At 36.1% G+C, this 18,163-nt stretch overlaps 1 protein-coding gene across 3 annotated transcripts in view; it reads left to right on the top strand.

Annotated features, from left to right (window-relative positions):
• The first annotated feature begins 458 nt into the window (after positions 1-458).
• Positions 459-18,163, top strand: part of LOC123528711 (uncharacterized) — an 84,022-nt gene continuing 66,317 nt past the window's right edge. Inside the window, exon 1 of one of the 3 annotated variants that reach the window (XM_053521595.1) lies at positions 459-721. The gene's annotated coding sequence lies outside the window, so the exon portion shown is untranslated. The remainder of the gene's footprint in view (positions 722-18,163) is intronic. The other 2 variants (XR_008366751.1, XM_053521594.1) reach the window with 2 other exon arrangements.

The raw sequence follows: 18,163 nt of genomic DNA, 5'->3' as shown, positions 1-18,163 counted from the left end.
GTCAACGCGTCCCCATTTTGGTCAACTCGTCCCCCTTTTGGTCAATTCGTCCCCCTTTTGGTAATTTTGCCCCCCTTAATATTTTAGGCATTTTTGTTTTTTTATGATCTCAAGGCTTTGATTAAGGACGTATGCTAGAATTTGGTGCGAAAATTTTCCCAATAACAGAATTTCTTTAAACTTTGGATATTGAAGGACAATCATCTAAGAAACAAAAAAATGCAATAAAAATCATAGGTCACCGGTATCGAAAGAGAAATCTGCCCTTGAAAACGGCATTTCCCACAAAAATGACGTTTTCAAGGGCAGATAACTCTTTTCCGATAACGGTGACCTATGATTTTATTGCATATTTTTGTTTCTTAGATGATTGTCCTTCAATAGGTATATCCAAAGTTTAAAGAAATTCTGTTATTGGGAAAATTTTGCATGCCTTCAACTCCTTTGAACAAGCCTGTATCTACGCGCCTTATTAATTTGTTGTTTGGTCTTGTTGTTTCTTTCTTTTTTAATCACCCTGCTTTTGTTTTTTTTTTTCATTATAGCACTAATTATCAGCTTTTGTAATTATTGCGTTGTCACGCTCCCGGATCAACAACCAACCAAAAATTACAAAGTTATTCCCCTTTATCAATCGAACAAACGCAGCAGCACGTGCGCGCCAAAAAATCTTAACAGCAAGACCAAAATGGATTTCTTATTGGAACAAAACCTTTTCACGGTAATTAAAATACCTACACGCAAGGATAACTGACTTTAATGAATATGTGTAAATAAATAAATAACATATCTTTTCGGATTGAAGTTTTTCATTTCTAAGGATTTTTAATATTTGTCACATATTTTCGCGATATGACTACAGAATTTTTCACCGATTTTCTGGTTGTGGTCACACAATAGGTTTATTTCAGTAAGACAAGCATGAGACTGGAGGTTATATAAATGGATTTTATATTCCTGCTCTTTTGTTACAAGTCAAGAATTTTGGAAGAATTTTTTGGGGTCTTTCATATTTCACTCAGAGGTACAGTCAACTCGCCAATAGAGAATCACTGCCAATAGCGGGTCACTTGAAAATAAAATGTGAATCTCTCTTAAACATATTAGAGTATACACTGTTTAAGTTTCCAGTTATATAAACTTATCATTTTGCAATTAATAGACAAAAGATGATGGATCTAATCTAATGAGTTTGAGTTCCATGAGTAGATAACTCTTGCAGCCATGCTTCCTGACTTGGATTTTAGCACTCTCGAATTCTTCAAAGTAGAATATTTTTGAGCATACCACACAATTTCTTAGATAAAACCACACAAATGTGGTACCATTTTGAAGAGTGAAACTCACACTTTCATGGGAATAATATGATTTTGAATTTTAGATTGACTTCGATGAAAAAAGTGCCATCAAACAGAGGCGGCCATTCAGCCAATAGAGAATCACCCATTTCAGGGATAATCAAAAGGTTGTTTATTTTGCTTAAAAATACAAATAAAAGGTTGATTTGATGTTGTACTGGTTTGAACTGGCAAATCTAAATAAATGAATAAGGTTCTCTGAATCAATATTTTGATTTTAGTTTTAGATATAGGTGGTGCTAATTATGCATAGAAATACAACTGTGAAAACTAGTGCTATATTCTTTGACTTAATATCTCCTGTTTGAAATGTAAACATACTGTCTCTCATTATATTCTGTCTTGAAATGTTCATTTCTAATACCACAGTCATGTTTTGTCAGAAAAAGGCTATTTTAGATGGATAGAAAATATGATAAACTAGGTGACCCCCTATTGGCAAAAGTGACCCCTTATTGGTGAATCAGACAGGCATAAATATTTCATCATAACTTCAGACGTAAAAGAATGATTCAAATAAATCAAACATTGATATAAATGTGAGCAATTGTTTCAAGTGTTAGTAGGTTTAGATATCATGAGAGTCTAAACATTCTGCACTATATGCTAAAAGTTTAGATAATGACCCGCTATTGGCGAGTTATCTGTAGTCCTGGCTTCCAAAACTCTAAATGCCGCTTTTTTATATTGTATTTTTTTCATAGTTGCGGCTTTAGAGTTTTGGACCAGGCCTACTATGAAACCATACCAAAATAAAAAGTTGTCCAACTTTTCCTCGCAAACGTAGTCAACTGAAATTTTGAACGAAGATATATGGATATCTTGATAAAGTAATCACTTCTACATCAGTTAACACCATTAATCAAATTCTGGAAGCAAATCTTCAATAAAATCGCCGATTTTTACAAGTCACTGCTAGATCAGCATCATTTCGGCGGCCATTGTTGAATAGCTACAACGAGATTCTCGCATGACGTAACAGCGCGAGCCGCTAAAAATACACATGTAGAGTCTCTAGAGCACCTTGTAAGCAAAAGAAATGATTTATACATACAAGTTTTCTTAAGGATTTATCTATGAAAGTAATAATTCAAATCAATTTCAATAAAAAATAACCGTTTTCCCAAGTTTTTGTGCCACCGGGATGCTGATGCAACTTCAAATACGAAGCGGCACATGTGAGTGCTCTCTTAGCTGTTCGCGCGGGTGAAAGGTCAGTCTCGTATTTCAAAGGAGCAAGATGGCGGCGTAGAGTAAACGTTTCAGACCAGTTCGAAATTGTCAGGTAGTTCTGCCATCAGTTATGGGTTTTAATGCGTAAAATTTGGCACAATGGTAGATTTTACTATATATTAACTGATCAGAAAGTGCTGCTGCCGATTTCTTTTAAAATGTACAAATGCGAGCGTGTCAGATTTCTGGCACGATTATTGGTATGATTTCCCTACGGAGTGCACTTCAGCTCTCCCGTCCAAATCCAGTATATAAACCGAGAGAGCTGAAGATCTTAAGCTAACTCAGAGGTGGCAGTAACCTACCTAGGATACAGTATGGGCCCATGAGTCATATACACTTAAATATATTACAATTATGTTTTCTTGGAAAAAATGCCAAAAAGTGATTGAGTCCAACTAGTTTGAAGCGATCCTAATTAATATCGAGTGAACAATAAGATATCAATGATCAAACTATTGCTTTATTATCCTTCATTAACAAGTAACTATTTTGTCTGTATTTAACACAGACAAAAAATCTTGGAAAAAAATCTTCAGAAGTTACTAACAGGGACTACCTTAGCCTGGAAAATTAGGGAGAAGTGACTTCTGACTTCCTTCCTGGGCAAATAGGGAGAAGTTTCGAAATTAAGGGAGAAGTTTGCCAAACGCGAGACTGGACATTGCTTACATGCATTAAATAACAATGACAATGTTATTCAGTTTCATTTGTAGTATTATCAAGACAAGACAAGACAAGACAAATTTATTAAGACTTGCACAGTGTACATCGTCTAAACACATGAAAATTTTAAACATATTTGGTCACAAAATAATGAATGTATAATAATAACAGGTATCATATTAACACAGTTGTATGCCTAGATTTTAATGAAATGTTAAGATAAACAATTTTACAAACCAATATTCTGGAGGATAACTACTTATAGTTATGTAATAATATTAAGACAATTGTTTCTTAAAACTAATGCTTCTTTAACAAAGTTTGCTAATTTGACAAGTTCTGATTTATCAGTTGTATTTAACAATTGGTGGAATTTGTAAACAGAAGGTCGGTTGTAATAGCATTGCTTTAAATACTTTCGTCTAATATTAGCGTAGGTAGAACATTTACAAACAAAGTGATATTCATCTTCAATATCTAATTCATTGCAACAAAGACAATAACGTTCATTTCTTGGGATATTCTGACCAGCATATCTTCCAGTTTGGATTCAAATTGGTAAGGCTGAAGTTCTAAGCTTGGTGACATACTGTTTTAGTGTTTTTGGTACTAAATCTAAATAATGCTCGTATTTAAAAACAGGCTTAAATACACGATACTTATCTAATACAGAACTATTAGCAACACATCGAGACCACTCTTGTTTATATGTGTCAATTACAACGTTTTTAAAGCTATAAATGTATTAACATCGACGGAGCTTGGATTATCAAACACATACATGTGTCTAACAGTCTTTTTACATTCGAAACCCAGTTTGTACGTCCATTGTAGCAATCCTGTAAGGCTTGCATGTATACAGATTTTAAGATGATATTTTCAGTTTGGAGGATTTTAAACCAATATTTAATTATTCTTATATATCGATTAATAAAAAGAGGGTATCTGCCTAGCTCACCATAAACTACAGCATTACAAACATTTTGTTTAACATTCAACAAACGTTTACAAAACTTTAAATGTACCCTTTCCAATTCTTTTGACTTAGTATTACCCCATACCTCACATGCGTAATTCAAAATAGAACCAACAAAGGCATGGAACAGTTGACATTGTATTTTGGGCAGAAGATCAAACTCTTTACATTTATTAAATAAAATATTCATTCCTTTTAATGCTTTGCCACATAAATGTTCTTGATTTAAATTAAAATTTCCTGTATAATTAAAGACAGTTCCCAAATAATTAAAGTCGTTCACTACTTCTATTTGTTGACCATCATATGTCCACTTTTCAGATGGTAATAATCTACCACGTTTGCGAACTACCATTATTTTAGTTTTATTTGTGTTTACTTTTAGTCCCCAATTATTGCAATAATCAAATAAAAGATCTAAATGTTTTTGAACTTCTTCAGGAGATTTACCTATAATGGCCATATCGTCAGCAAATAGTAACAATATCAATATAATATCGTCAATATTTAAACCGGAAGTAGCTTCATCCTGCAAAAACAATTCTAAATCCTCTACAAATAGGGAAAATAACAAAGGGGACATAACCTCACCTTGACGTAAGCCTACAGCTTAGGAAAAATAATCTGAGTATGATGAACAATGCTTAACACATGACTTAACATTTTGGTACATATTTTTTATAATTCTTAATAATTTGCCTTCTATACCACATTTGAACATTTTTAGCCATAGTGCATTTCTATATATAGTGTCGAAACATTTCATCATATCAACATAAATAACATACAATCTTTTATTCTCGTTAATATATTTTTGGACTAATGACATAAGGATGTATATTGTGTCAACTGTTGAGTGCCCTTTCCTGAATCCAAATTGGGCGTCCGAAATGATGTTAAAGTTATTACAAAATGTTTCAGTTCTGTTATTAACAACTGTTGTAAAAAGTTTAGATAAACAACTGAGAAGTGTAATTCCTCTATAATTGTTAACAATTGAAGTATCGCCTTTCTTATGTAATGGGATTATAATACCTTCTGTCCATTTCTCAGGGTAATGGCCAGAGTTCAATATTGCATTAAATAAATCACATATATGTAATGCCAAAATATCAACGCATTCAATTAAATATTCATTCAAAATACAATCGCTTCCATGTGCTTTATTACGTTTTAACAATTTAATTGATGCTTTAATCTCATTAACAGTAAAAGACTGATCTAATTCTGGGAAACGTGTATTTGGTAAATCAAAATCATGTGTTGAACAAAAAGTTTCGACCTCATCATTTACACACTCAAACATGCCGCTACTTATATTTGAGAAAAAATTGCTAAAGTCTTCTAAGGCAATATTTTTGCTCCTCGTTTTAGTATTCGTCTTAAAATATTTCCAAAAATCTTTGGGTCTGCGATTTTTCAATCCTTCAATTTCATTTACTTTAATTTTTAAAAAGGCCTTTTTTTTCCCGATTTATCAATTTTTTATATTCTTTTTTATATTGTAACAATTGAATTCTATTATTTTCCGACTTATCACAATTGAAAATATTTAACAAGGATGTATAATGGGCATGTACTGTTTTACATTCATCATCAAACCAATCTGCATGCTTAACACTACTGCATTCTTCAAATTTCGGTTTGTTTGAAATAAAGTGTTCCTTTGAGAACAAAGGATCTGCAACATTGCGAATAACATCAGTGAACGTATTTAACGCAGTATTTACAGAATCATTACTAGAACAATCTATATTATCAATAATTCTGTTAAACAAAGGTAGGCTAGAAATTATGCCTGATCTAAACTGATTACGCAACGATTCGTCCCATTTAAACTTAGTCTCGGTATATGACAACGGCTCAACTGTTTTATTGTTACAGTGTACAGAAAATGTTAAAGGTGCGTGGTCACTGAACTCGTTAAAATCATGTACAGTAAAATCTTTAATAAGTGTAAAATTTCGTTCATGACAAAGCAAATAATCAATTGTTGATAAACCGTTACGAGAAAAATAAGTAAACTGACTCGTATTTCCTACTCTACCATTCAAAATACGATAATTGCATGATTTACACAAATCAAGCAGTTTAATTCTGTGGCTATTGTTTGATCTATCAACTGAGGCCCTAGCACAGAAAATATCCGGGTCATAATCTATATCATCAGTAGATTTGTTTACAATATCATGAATTACAAAGTCTGATTTACACCCTATTCTACTATTAAAATCACCACAAAGTAAAACCTGACCACGTTTATCATAAATGGCAGTGTCATTTTCTAATAGTTCAAAGAAATCAACACTTAGAATATTATATGCAGGCGAATCCTCGCACCAAACATAACAACCGCAAAGATAAATATCTTTCATAACACCAAAAAAATTTCTATCAAGTTTCACCCAAATAATTGAATCATGATGATTTTGTATGATTTCAATTCCATCTTTTAAACATTCTTTATAAAATAATGCTACTCCACCGCTACATCTACGCGCATTTCTATTCTGGAATTTCCTATAAAAGTTATGAGAAATGTATCTATTTAAGTTAATGTTACTTGAAGAATTAGTCCAGGATTCAAATAAAAAACATATATCATATTTTGACAAAATGTTAACAAATAAAGGGTCATCGTTCTTGCACTTAGTAAGTCCATTTACATTCCACGACAAGATCGTGAGTTCTCCCCCATCGTGCCCCTATTCCTTGACTGGACGGCCATCAATGTAAAGAGTGTCGTAGGCAATCCAAGCTCTCTTTCCTTGCCCCCTTGCCTCTTTCATCTTTGGTATCAGCTTACGACGCCTGGCAACAACTTCCTGTGGGAACTGTTCAAAAACATTAAAGTTCGTACCGTTTAAATTCTTCCATTGCCGTCGTACAGTCTCGCGATCCTTGAAGAAGGCGAACTTCGCTATGATAGATCGGGTTTTGCCTGGGGTAGGTTGACCCGGCGAGCGATGTACCCGTTCAAACTGCATATTGTCCGCAACCTCCTTCGCGATCTTCATTGCCTCATGAAGGTGCACCCGGAGCTTACTTTCCGTGACTTCCGGTGTCTCGCCTGTAACTTCCGGTACGCCAGTAAAAACAAGGTTATTCCTCATTGATTGAGATTTCAAATATGCCATATCTTCCCTGAAGTTGTCACGCTCCTTCTCCAAATGCTCCACCCTGCTCGTCACCTGTGCGACAGCGATGTCCGACCCCTGTACAACGTGTTGCAGTCGCTCAACGCGCTCTTCAACCTGCTTGACCCGTGTATCAAATGCTAAACACATAGCTTTAATGTCTTTAATATCTTTCTCAAAGACAGAGATTCTCTCCTCAAGTTTATCAATAGAAAAGAGCCTTTTGTCAACGTTATCTAGCCTACTTTTAATCCCAATTAAGCAGTTCATAATGTCTCTAGTGGTAGGCTCACCTCCAGACTCACCTCCAGATTCCGCCATATCACCCGAATACTTTAAAGAATCGTCCGTAAACACACTGATATTATGATCATCAGCTCCATAAAGCACAGCACTAGCTTTGTTTAGCAAATCACTAAGTGTAGTGTCATCGTCCGCGGAGCGGGCCTCTTTGTTTGGTTTGTTTACAATTATGAATGTTTGTGTCACTATCAATACTACTACGACATTTTCTTTTACTTTTTCCCATAAGTAACACTCAAAGAAGCATTCTAGTTTTATTCACAAACAAATAGAATCCAATTTATTGCCGTATTTATCCAAAATTTACTATTTTGTTATCCCGCGTTAAAAACACAACCATTTTACACCGTATCACGTGACCACATTATCTTGACATAAATAAAAATGGTGCAATGTTTCAACAATACAGTACATATTTGCACTGTTTTACTGAAAAATGTTTGACAACTTGACACAACACATCTTTCCTCATATAACCAGTACTTAATATTTCTTGGATTTCTTCCTTCCTAGAGCAGCTTTTTATACGCCCGAAGGGACGTATTATGTTATGACGCTGGTGTCCGTCTGAGCTCACATTTGCATACTTAGGTGGCAATAGGAACAATAGGTAACTGTACTTTTTCTTTGATGTCATTCATTCCGTAAGGCTTTTATGTGGCTATTTTTCTCTTACGTGGCTAAAAGAACAATAGAGAGAACAAAAGAGTAGCCACATAAGTATCCATATGTAGGAACGTCCGTCCGCTCTGCAATTTCGTGTCCGCTCTTGAACCTCTTGAAGGATTTCAAAGAAACTTGACACAAATGTTCACCACACCAAGACAACGTGCAGAGCGCATGTTCCGGACGACTCGCTTCAAGATCAAGGTCACACTTAGGGGTCAAAAGTCGTATCAGTTTGTTTCGTGTCTGCTCTGTAACTCTTGAATTGCAGGAAGGATTTCAAAGAAACTTGGCAGAAATGTTCACCACACTGAAACGATGTGCAGAGCGCATGGTCCGGGTGACTTGCTTCAAGGTCAAGGTCACACTTAAGGGTCAAATGTCATATATGACTTTGCTTTATGTATATTGCTCTGCATTGCAGTGCTCTTGTTTTTATTTGGCAGATCTCTTTTTTGTTCACTTACAATAATTTTTTTTTAAACTACTTCCCTTTTATGTTACTATAAATAGCTTATTTTGAAACTTTTTTTATTATTGGCCATAGGGGAAAACCGAGACCACTTTGGTACAATATGGATGGTACCTCTATTTTTTAGCTGTATTTTTACATACCTGTACCTGATGAGGATATTTTTTATGGACTTTGAATATTTTTTTTGTGGACTTTAGATTCCCTTTGTTGTTCCACTCCTTTTGACATATGTGAGCATTTTGAGTTTAAAATTTTATATGTAGTTCCTTCAATTTGACAAACTACAGAGTTTAAAAAACTCGAACTTACAATGAAATGTTACTTGTATTGATCAGTAGATAAAAGACTTAAAAATCAGGGGCAATATTTTTTTATAAATACTTATTTTGACATAAAAAATCTAAAAATTGGTTAAATGATTATGTATTACCTCCCTTTAACACATTTCAGAATGTACAAAAAGAGTTGTCTGCTATTTTTATCAAACAACAAATTTAATAGTTTGTCAAGGGCCTTATATTTAACTAATATGTTTTTTAATGAAATAGAAATGAAGATTAAAATGATTAGTAAGCAGATCCCGATTGAAAAATGAACGTTGGGAGTAATGTGATGGCAATTAAAATTTTGAAACCATTTTTATCCGAAACCATGAATTACTGGATAAGACATCTCCTTATAAAGTACCGAGTGCATTTGGTTGACCCGAGGTTCCGTGTTTTGGCCCGCGAAAATCAAGAAAAACTCTAATTTGACCCGCACAAAAAAAGTGTCCCGTGCGTCGGCTCGACCCGAGATTTGTCTCGAGTTCGAAAGTTCTGCTTTGTCAATCAAAATCTCGATGACTGAATTTCAGTTTCAATGTTGTTCGCCGCCACAAACTGAAGTATGACAGTAGGCGGAGCGTTGTATGTTAATTAGCTACTGACAGATGTCAGTCACGCCACGCGCTGACTGACACGTAATTAGGTTTGTAATTCGGAAATTAATTATCGCTGTTTCACGAAGTTTTTGGGCTCTCTGATCTCCAATTTTGGTCAACTTTAATTATTACTCTTTCATTCTTTTATTATCGTTGACTGCAATCACATTAAATGCAAACAATTAGCAGCTTATCCTATGGCGTCAATCTGAAATCGAGTGATCATCTTTTGTTGTCATTGATACGTTTCGCTGCGCATGCCTCCCGGTGACATTCTGTATATTGCGTATTGTGTTTACAGACTTTAAATAACCGAGATGTATAATCTCGGTGCACTTTATTGCCGATTATGTTTTCCTTTCATCAAATTTAAGGGCGACTTGAACTTCGCTTTTCTGGGCGGGAAGGGCGAAGTGAAATATTTTAAGGCGAAGTTACCGCTCAGCTTCGCCTAAAACGCAGTCCCTGTACTAAACATGTGTATTTTACAATGTATCCCTTTTCTCCAGTTCCGAGGATGTGTTGATGAAATGCCATATGGAAGAGGTATCCAGAGGGGGGAACAAAAAAACAGCTGATTCCATTATTCTTTGGAAAGCATATGTTACAAGCATTCAGGGTTAGATGCTTACTTTTTTTCTAACAATCCTGGCGGGATTCCTCCTTACAAATTCAGCTGTCCCTCCCTGATTTCAGGAATCCCTCCCATTTTCAGTGAACAATCGATAAAATCACTGGCTTTTTAATGGCTGGTTCCGTAACGCCATCGATAAATTTCCACATGACTTTTTGACAGGTAAACAAATAATCGCGAAAATACAGGACAACCGAAAGCGAGGCTACATGGTAAAACCCCGTACCCAGACCATACCGTACATGTTAGACTGGTACCCGCTGTCTCTTCTGTGATTTCACACTATATATTTTATAGGACGCAGAACTAGTCTACGTACATGTATGTATTCGAGAGTAAACATCCGGACTGTGGTTAGAACAGATGTCTACTTGAAAATCGTTTCAAAGCAAGGTTTTTCTGTCATTTTGGTATTTTTGATAAGTTTTTTAGCTATATTGAACTGAAAACTTACTGTCCCGACGGGACAGCCAGCTTCCAAGTTCAGGAGGCCCTCCGCTAAAATAGGTGTCCTCGGGATCGCGGGACTGCGTTAAGATCGGACCCTGACATTAACTTGCCTTCTTGAATTGAATTCTAATGAGCCAGTCTGCTTTCAAGCTTGTCTGTTTGTCTGTGCATTATTAACAAATGTTAAAATTGTAATATCCCCTGACATATATTTGCCACTATAGGCATTTTAACACATTTGTAATATTTTTGGTTTGTTTTAGATGTCATGTCCATGCAACAGAACTGCTCCCCCTCTAAAACTGAAGTATGAGACTGGTCTGCACAGAGTATTATTATTAAAGCTGCACAAGAGAATGTATTAAAAGTGATAAAGAAAATCACATTGGAAGGCTGTCAATATTGATTTTTAATTTATATATGAATAAATTTTATGATGGTAGTTTTGTAACTATAGCATCCAAGGATATAAGTTCCATGATTTGAGATTTCTGAGAAGAAGACTAGGTCTAAATGATAGTAGAAGTACCAGTAGAAAATATAAATTGTCAAGGACCTGTATTTCAATGTATTCTTGAAAGAAAGAAAAAATGACATTACCGTATTTGTTACATGTTATTTCTCCATTGATATATTATCAGGGCTTTCGCGAGTGGGTGACTTGAGCGAAATAGGCGCTTTGGAACTTCAAACTTAGCTCAAAACTAACCTCAAAGCGAAATGCAAGTCGCCCGATTTTCTTTGACTTTCGCACTCGCTTATTACTGCTACCTGGACTGTTGACAGTTTGCACGGTGTCATAATGAGGTTTTGAAATACACAAACACACGCCGATAGCATAATTTAAGCTCCGCCTACTTCAGGTACTTGTGAGATTTTCCCGAGAAGTGTGAAAGCGAATCAAATTATCAGATACACCAGAGTCGATTGTGTTCAGCCAGTTAATGCCGGGGTTACGTCTGTCGTTTAGACACTAGTGGAATTTAAATACAAGACGTTGTGTGGTTTCTTACAGTTTACTTCTGTTGCTTTTGTTTGACTGCGGAAGTACATATATAAACAAGTGACGTTAAGGACGTCATACATAATAATATGATAAACCGCGCCACGTAAACGTGACGCCAAGATTAGTGCGTCAACATGATAACATGCAGAGCTCCAGATAAGCTGCGTATTTGGGCAATTAAAATTGCAGAAAACCCAATTGAATTCATACAGTGTGCGTACTGAAACGCAAGTAGAATTCCTGATACCCAATTCGTACACAGTTACTTGTCAGACTTACTTGCTCTCATGAATTAGACATTAATATTCATGTAGAAACTTCAAATAAGTTGAATATAACTCATGATTTGAATTAAGAGACTTAAATCTTCGAAACATCGAAGTGACAGGTGTGACGAGATATCTACCCTGACAACAGTTTCAGTACACATCAGACTGCCGATATCAATAAATTGCAGAAACAAAACACAAAATATACATTCATAAAATTGTCAGCAAGGTAAGTTTATGCTTTAATGTCTACATAATTTGATAAATTCGTCATCAGAGGTGTAATCATTACAAATACTTTGTACCTGTACCACAAAATGTGCCCAACGGATTTCTTTTGGGGATTTCCTAACAGGACAGTCAAAAATTATCATGCTGTTGTGAAACGTCTTATTATTTGGACTATGCGGTGGGCAACTGAGAATGATACTTCGCCTGCCCACACTCCATTTTTACTTGCACTCGGTCAGTCCTCAAGGTCAAGCCTTATGGTTTGAAGTGATTTACAAGACCACTTCAAACAAAATAGCTGGAAGGTAACATTTGGTAACTTTTCATCACTTTTAGCTCACCTGTTACATAGTGACAAGGTGAGCTTTTGTGGTCACCCTTTGTCCGTCGTCTGTGTGTGCGTGCGTCAACAATTTCTTGTCTGCACGATAGTGGTTTCATGTATGATTTTATTTTAACCAAACTTGCACACAACTTGTATCACCATAAGATCTTGGTTCCTTTCTTGAACTGGCCAGATCCCATTATAGGTTCCAGAGTTATGGCCCCTCAAAGGGCCAAAATTAGCTATTTTGATCTTGTCTGCACAATAGCAGCTTTATTTATGATTTGATTTTTACCAAACTTGCACACAACTTGTATCACCATAAGATCTTGGTTCCTTTCTTGAACTGGCCAGATTCCATTATGGGTTCCAGAGTTATGGCCCCTGAAAGAACCAGAATTAGCTATTTTGACCTTGTCTGCACAATAGCAGCTTCATTTATGATTTGATTTTAAACAAACTTGCACACAACTTGTATCACCATAAGACCTTGGTACCTTTCTTGAACTGGCCAGATTCCTTTATGGGTTCCAGAGTTAAGGCCCCTGATAGGGCCAGAATTAGCTATTTTGACCTTGTCTGCACAATAGCAACTTTATTTATGATTTGAAATTAATCAAACTTGCACAAAACTTGTGTCACCATAAGATCTCGGTTCCTTTCTTGAACCGGCCAGATCCCGTAATGGGTTCCAGAGTTATGGCCTCTGAAAGGGCCAAAATTAGCTATTTTGACCTTGTCTGCACAATAGCAGCTTCATTTAGGATTTGATTTTAACCAAACTTGCACACAACTTGTATCACCATAAGATCTTGGTTCCTTTCTTGAACTGGCCAGATTCCATTATGGGTTCCAGAGTTATGGCCCCTGATAGGGCCAGAATTAGCTATTTTGACCTTGTCTGCACAATAGCAAGTTCATTTATGATTTGAAATTAATCAGACTTGCACAAAACTTGTGTCACCATAAGATCTCGGTTCCTGTCTTGAACCGGCCAGATCCCATAATGGGTTCCAGAGTCATGGCCCCTGAAAGGGCCAAAATTAGCTATTTTGACTTTGTCTGCACAATAGCAGCTTCATTTATGATTTGATTTTAACCAAACTTGCACACAACTTGTATCACCACAAGATCTTGGTTCCTTGAACTGGCCAGATTCCTTTATGGGTTCCAGAGTTATGGCCCCTGATAGGGCCAGAATTAGCTATTTTGACCTTGTCTACACAATAGCAGCTTCATTTAGGATTTGAATTTAATCAAACTTGCACAAAACTTGTGTCACCATAAGATCTTGGTTCCTTTCTTGAACCGGCCAGATCCCTTAATGGGTTCCAGAGTTATGGTCCCTGAAAGGGCCAAAATTAGCTGTTTTGACCTTGTCTGCACAATAGCAGCTTCATTTATGGTTTGATTTTAACCAAACTTGCACACAATTTGTATCACCATAAGATCTCGATTCCTTTTTATACGCCCGGAGGGGCGTAGTATGTTATCGCCTCGGTGTCCGTCTGTCTGTCTGTTGGTTAGCAATTACCCTTCTGCTCTGTAACTCTTGAACCCCTTAAAGGATTTCAAAGAAACCCGACACAAATGTTTATCTCATCGAAACGACTTGCAGAACGCATGTTTCGGATGGCTCACCTCAAGGTCAAGGTCACACTTAGGGGTCAAAGTTCATATGACTTTGTTTTGTGTGTATATTGCTCTGCATTTGCGTTGCATTGCAGTGCTCTTGTTTTTATTTGGCAGATCCTTCTTTTGTTCACTTACAAAATTTTTTGTAATTACTTCCCTTTCATGTTACTATAAATAGCTTATTTAGTAACTTTTTTTATTATTGGCTGTAGGGAAAAACCGAGACCACTTTTCTGTGGTACAACATGGATGATACCTCCAATTTTTAGGTGTATTTTGACATATCTGTACCTTGTAAGAATTTTTTTTTCTTTTTGGTTAAATTTCTTCCCTTTGTTGTTCCTGTCCTATTGTTAGCTCGACTATTCGAAGAATAGTCTAGCTATTCTACTCACCCTGGCGTCGGCGTCGGCGTCACACCTTGGTTAAGTTTTTGCATGCAAGTACATTCAGCCATCAATTAAAGGCATATAGCTTTGAAACTTATTTTTTCTTTTTCTAGGTCAATTACCAACCTCTCTGGGTCAAGTCCCATAACTCTGACATGTATTTTGAGCAAATTATGCCCCCTTTTGGACTTAGAAAATTTTGGTTAAAGTTTTACATGCAAGTTACTATCTCCAAAACTAATGCAGATATTGATTTGAAACTTCACGTGTCTTCGGGGTTATAAAACTAGTTGATAGCAGCAAGTCCCATAACTCTGACTTTCATTTTGGCCAAATTATGCCCCCTTTTGGACTTAGAAAATTCTGGTTAAAGTTTTGCATGCAAGTACATACAGCTATTTCTAAAAGGCATATAGCTTTGAAACTTACTTTTTCTTTTTCTAGATCAATTACCAACCTCACTGGGTCAAGACCCATAACTCTGGCATGTATTTTGGGCAAATTATCCCCCTTTTGGACTTTGAAAACTCTGGTTAAAGTTTTACATGCAAGTTTCTATCTTCAAAACTAATGCAGATATTGAATTAAAACTTCACATGTGCCTTCGGGGTTATAAAACTAGTTGATAGCAGCAAGTCCCATAACTGATATGCATTTTGGTCAAATTATTCCCCCTTTTGAACTTAAAACTCTTTTGATATTTAACCTTTTTGGGTAATATTTTCCTGCTTCTGGGACAATATTTCGAATAGTCGAGCTTGGCTGTCTTACGGACAGCTCTTGTTTTTGAGGTCCTATCGATAACTGAAGAATGCTTAGGCCTACAAGCCTCAGATTTCATAGAATGATTGTATATGGTTAAAGCAAAAGCTTGTTAACACTGCAGAGGCCACATCTACGACCCTATCTCCATGAAACTTGGTCAGAATGTTTTATCTTGATGATTCTGAGGCCATTTTTAACAGGTGAGCGATATAGGGCCATCATGGCCCTCTTGTTTAGTTTGACCTGTTTTAAATTTATTTATTGTTGTTGTCATTAAAAATGCAGCCTTAGAAATGATACTGCAGGCAACTGTTGCCTTTTATTAGCTCACCAAGCACAAAGTGCTCTTGGTGAGCTATTGGGATTGCTCTGCGACTGCTGTCTGGCCACACTTATCTTCAAACAATGTCTCATTTGAAACCATATGATTGAAGTCAATGAAACTTAGCCAGGAGTGGATGTTCTTTGGGTGGTGCTCTTTCAGAACTATTCAAACAATGCTGCTTGATTGCACATAAGGGCTGCCAGAGCTAAAAATAGAAAAATCTTCAAGTGGCATCTAATTTAACCCCCTATCGAGATTGTTCAAATTATTCAGATTTATGGTCAATTTTCCCTGTATTTATACTAGTAGAGATAGTACTGTGAAATCATTAATATTTGTGGGGGAGTAGTTTTCATGGATTTTGTGGTTGAGTCAATCCACGAAATTTAGTCCCAACGAACAAGTAAAATTCCCATTCACATTATGTTCAAAAGTTTTAATCCACGAATTCATATCCCCACGAAACTGCCGTTTTGACCAAAACCACGAAATTTCATGCCCACGAAATTAAATGATTTCACAGTATCTAAAATTGTAAATTATGAAAAGCAATTAAAAAATTAACTTTGGTTGTTTAGATATAACATTTAAGACAGAATATAATACATAAGTCTTGATTTGATCATTTTGAAGCATGTTGTTTTAAGATTTTCTTAAACTTTTTATTTAATTTCCATGTAATGATGTATCCACTCTTGCAGATAGTCCTACCTATCAAGTCATTGATCAATATTTAATCCCCAGTTATACCTGGATTATTGCAGGAAGAACTTAACTCAATGCAAAAAAATTGTCAAATACATGATTATTGTGTGACATCGGAAGGTACAAGGTACAAGATACAAATTTTTATTATAGTCTGGTGTCAACATTACAACATAAGCTATGAATAGCTATTGGCCGACTTAAATGGCCGACGGAAAAAACTTTGAAAATCTTCTTGTCCAAAACCACAGGGCCTAGGACTTTGATATTTGGTATGTAGCATCATCTAGCGGTCCTCTATTAGGATTATCCAAATGATTTCCCTAGGGTCAAATATGGCCCCGCCCCGGGGGTTACATGGTTTAATTATATAGACTTATGTAGGGAAAAACTTTAAAAATCTTCTTATCATAACCTACAACATTCAAATTTGGACCTTATGTATAGTTTTGAGTGGCTAGATTAACCTTGACATGAGTCAGGGCACTAGACTACTTTTGGGGACAGGTACCTATACCCTCAGGAAGGGGAATTTTTCGTCGTTTAAAGACAAAAAGGGGAAGTTTTTAGCCATGTATATGTTACTACAATGGAACCCCGTTATAATGCCGTCGTCGGGATCCAAGGTTATTTTGAATACATGTAGAAAATGGATGAAATAAGAAAGACAATTGTTAAATCATCGGCGTTTCGTTAATTCCGATGTACTGAATGTGATGATTACGAAAAATGGCTGCATATTATTACAAAACTGGGCCTGTTGTTTGATTTTTTATTAGCTCATCTGAGCACAAAGTGCTCAAGGTGAACTTTTGTGATCGCCCTGTGTCTGTCGTCTGTAGTTGTCCGTCCGTTCGTCCGTCGTCAACAATTTGACTGTTAACACTCTAGAGGTCACAATTTTGGCCTAATCTTAATGAAACTTGGTCAGAATGTTACCCTCAATAAAATCTTGGATGAGTTCGATACTGGGTCATCTGGGGTCAAAAACTAGGTCACCCGGTCAAATCAAAGGAAAAGCTTGTTAACACTCTAGAGGTCACAATTTTGGCTCAATCTTAATGAAGCTTGGACAGAATGTTACCCTTAATAAAATCTTGGACAAGTTTGATATTGGGTCATCTGGGGTCAAAAACTAGGTCACAAGGTCAAATCAAAGGAAAAGCTTGTTAACACTGTAGAGGTCACATTTATGACTATATCTTCATGAAACTTGGCCAGAATGTTAATCTTGATGATCTCAAGGTCCTGTTTGAATCTGGGTCATGTAGGGTCAAAAACTAGGTCACTAGGTCAAATCAAAGGAAAAGCTAGTTAACACTCTAGAGGCCACATTTATGACCATATCTTAATGAAATTTGGTCAGAATGTTAATCTTGATGATACATAGATCAGGTTCAAATCTGGGTCAGGTGGGGTCAAAAACTAGGTCACCAGGTTAAATCAAAGAAAAAGCTTGTTAACAATCTAGAGGTCACAATTTTGGCCCAATCTTAATGAAACTTGGTCAGAATGTTACCCTCAATACAATCTTGGATGAGTTCGATATTGGGTCATCTGGGGTCAAAAACTAGGTCACCAGGTCAAATCAAAGGAAAAGCTTGTTAACACTGTAGAGGTCACATTTATGACTATATCTTCATGAAACTTGGTCAGAATGTTAATCTTGATGATCTCAAGGTCCAGTTTGAAT

The sequence above is a fragment of the Mercenaria mercenaria genome, chromosome 13 (assembly GCF_021730395.1).
Source record: "Mercenaria mercenaria strain notata chromosome 13, MADL_Memer_1, whole genome shotgun sequence".
Taxonomy (NCBI): domain Eukaryota; kingdom Metazoa; phylum Mollusca; class Bivalvia; order Venerida; family Veneridae; genus Mercenaria; species Mercenaria mercenaria.
This window is presented reverse-complemented; position numbering and strand designations above follow the sequence as displayed.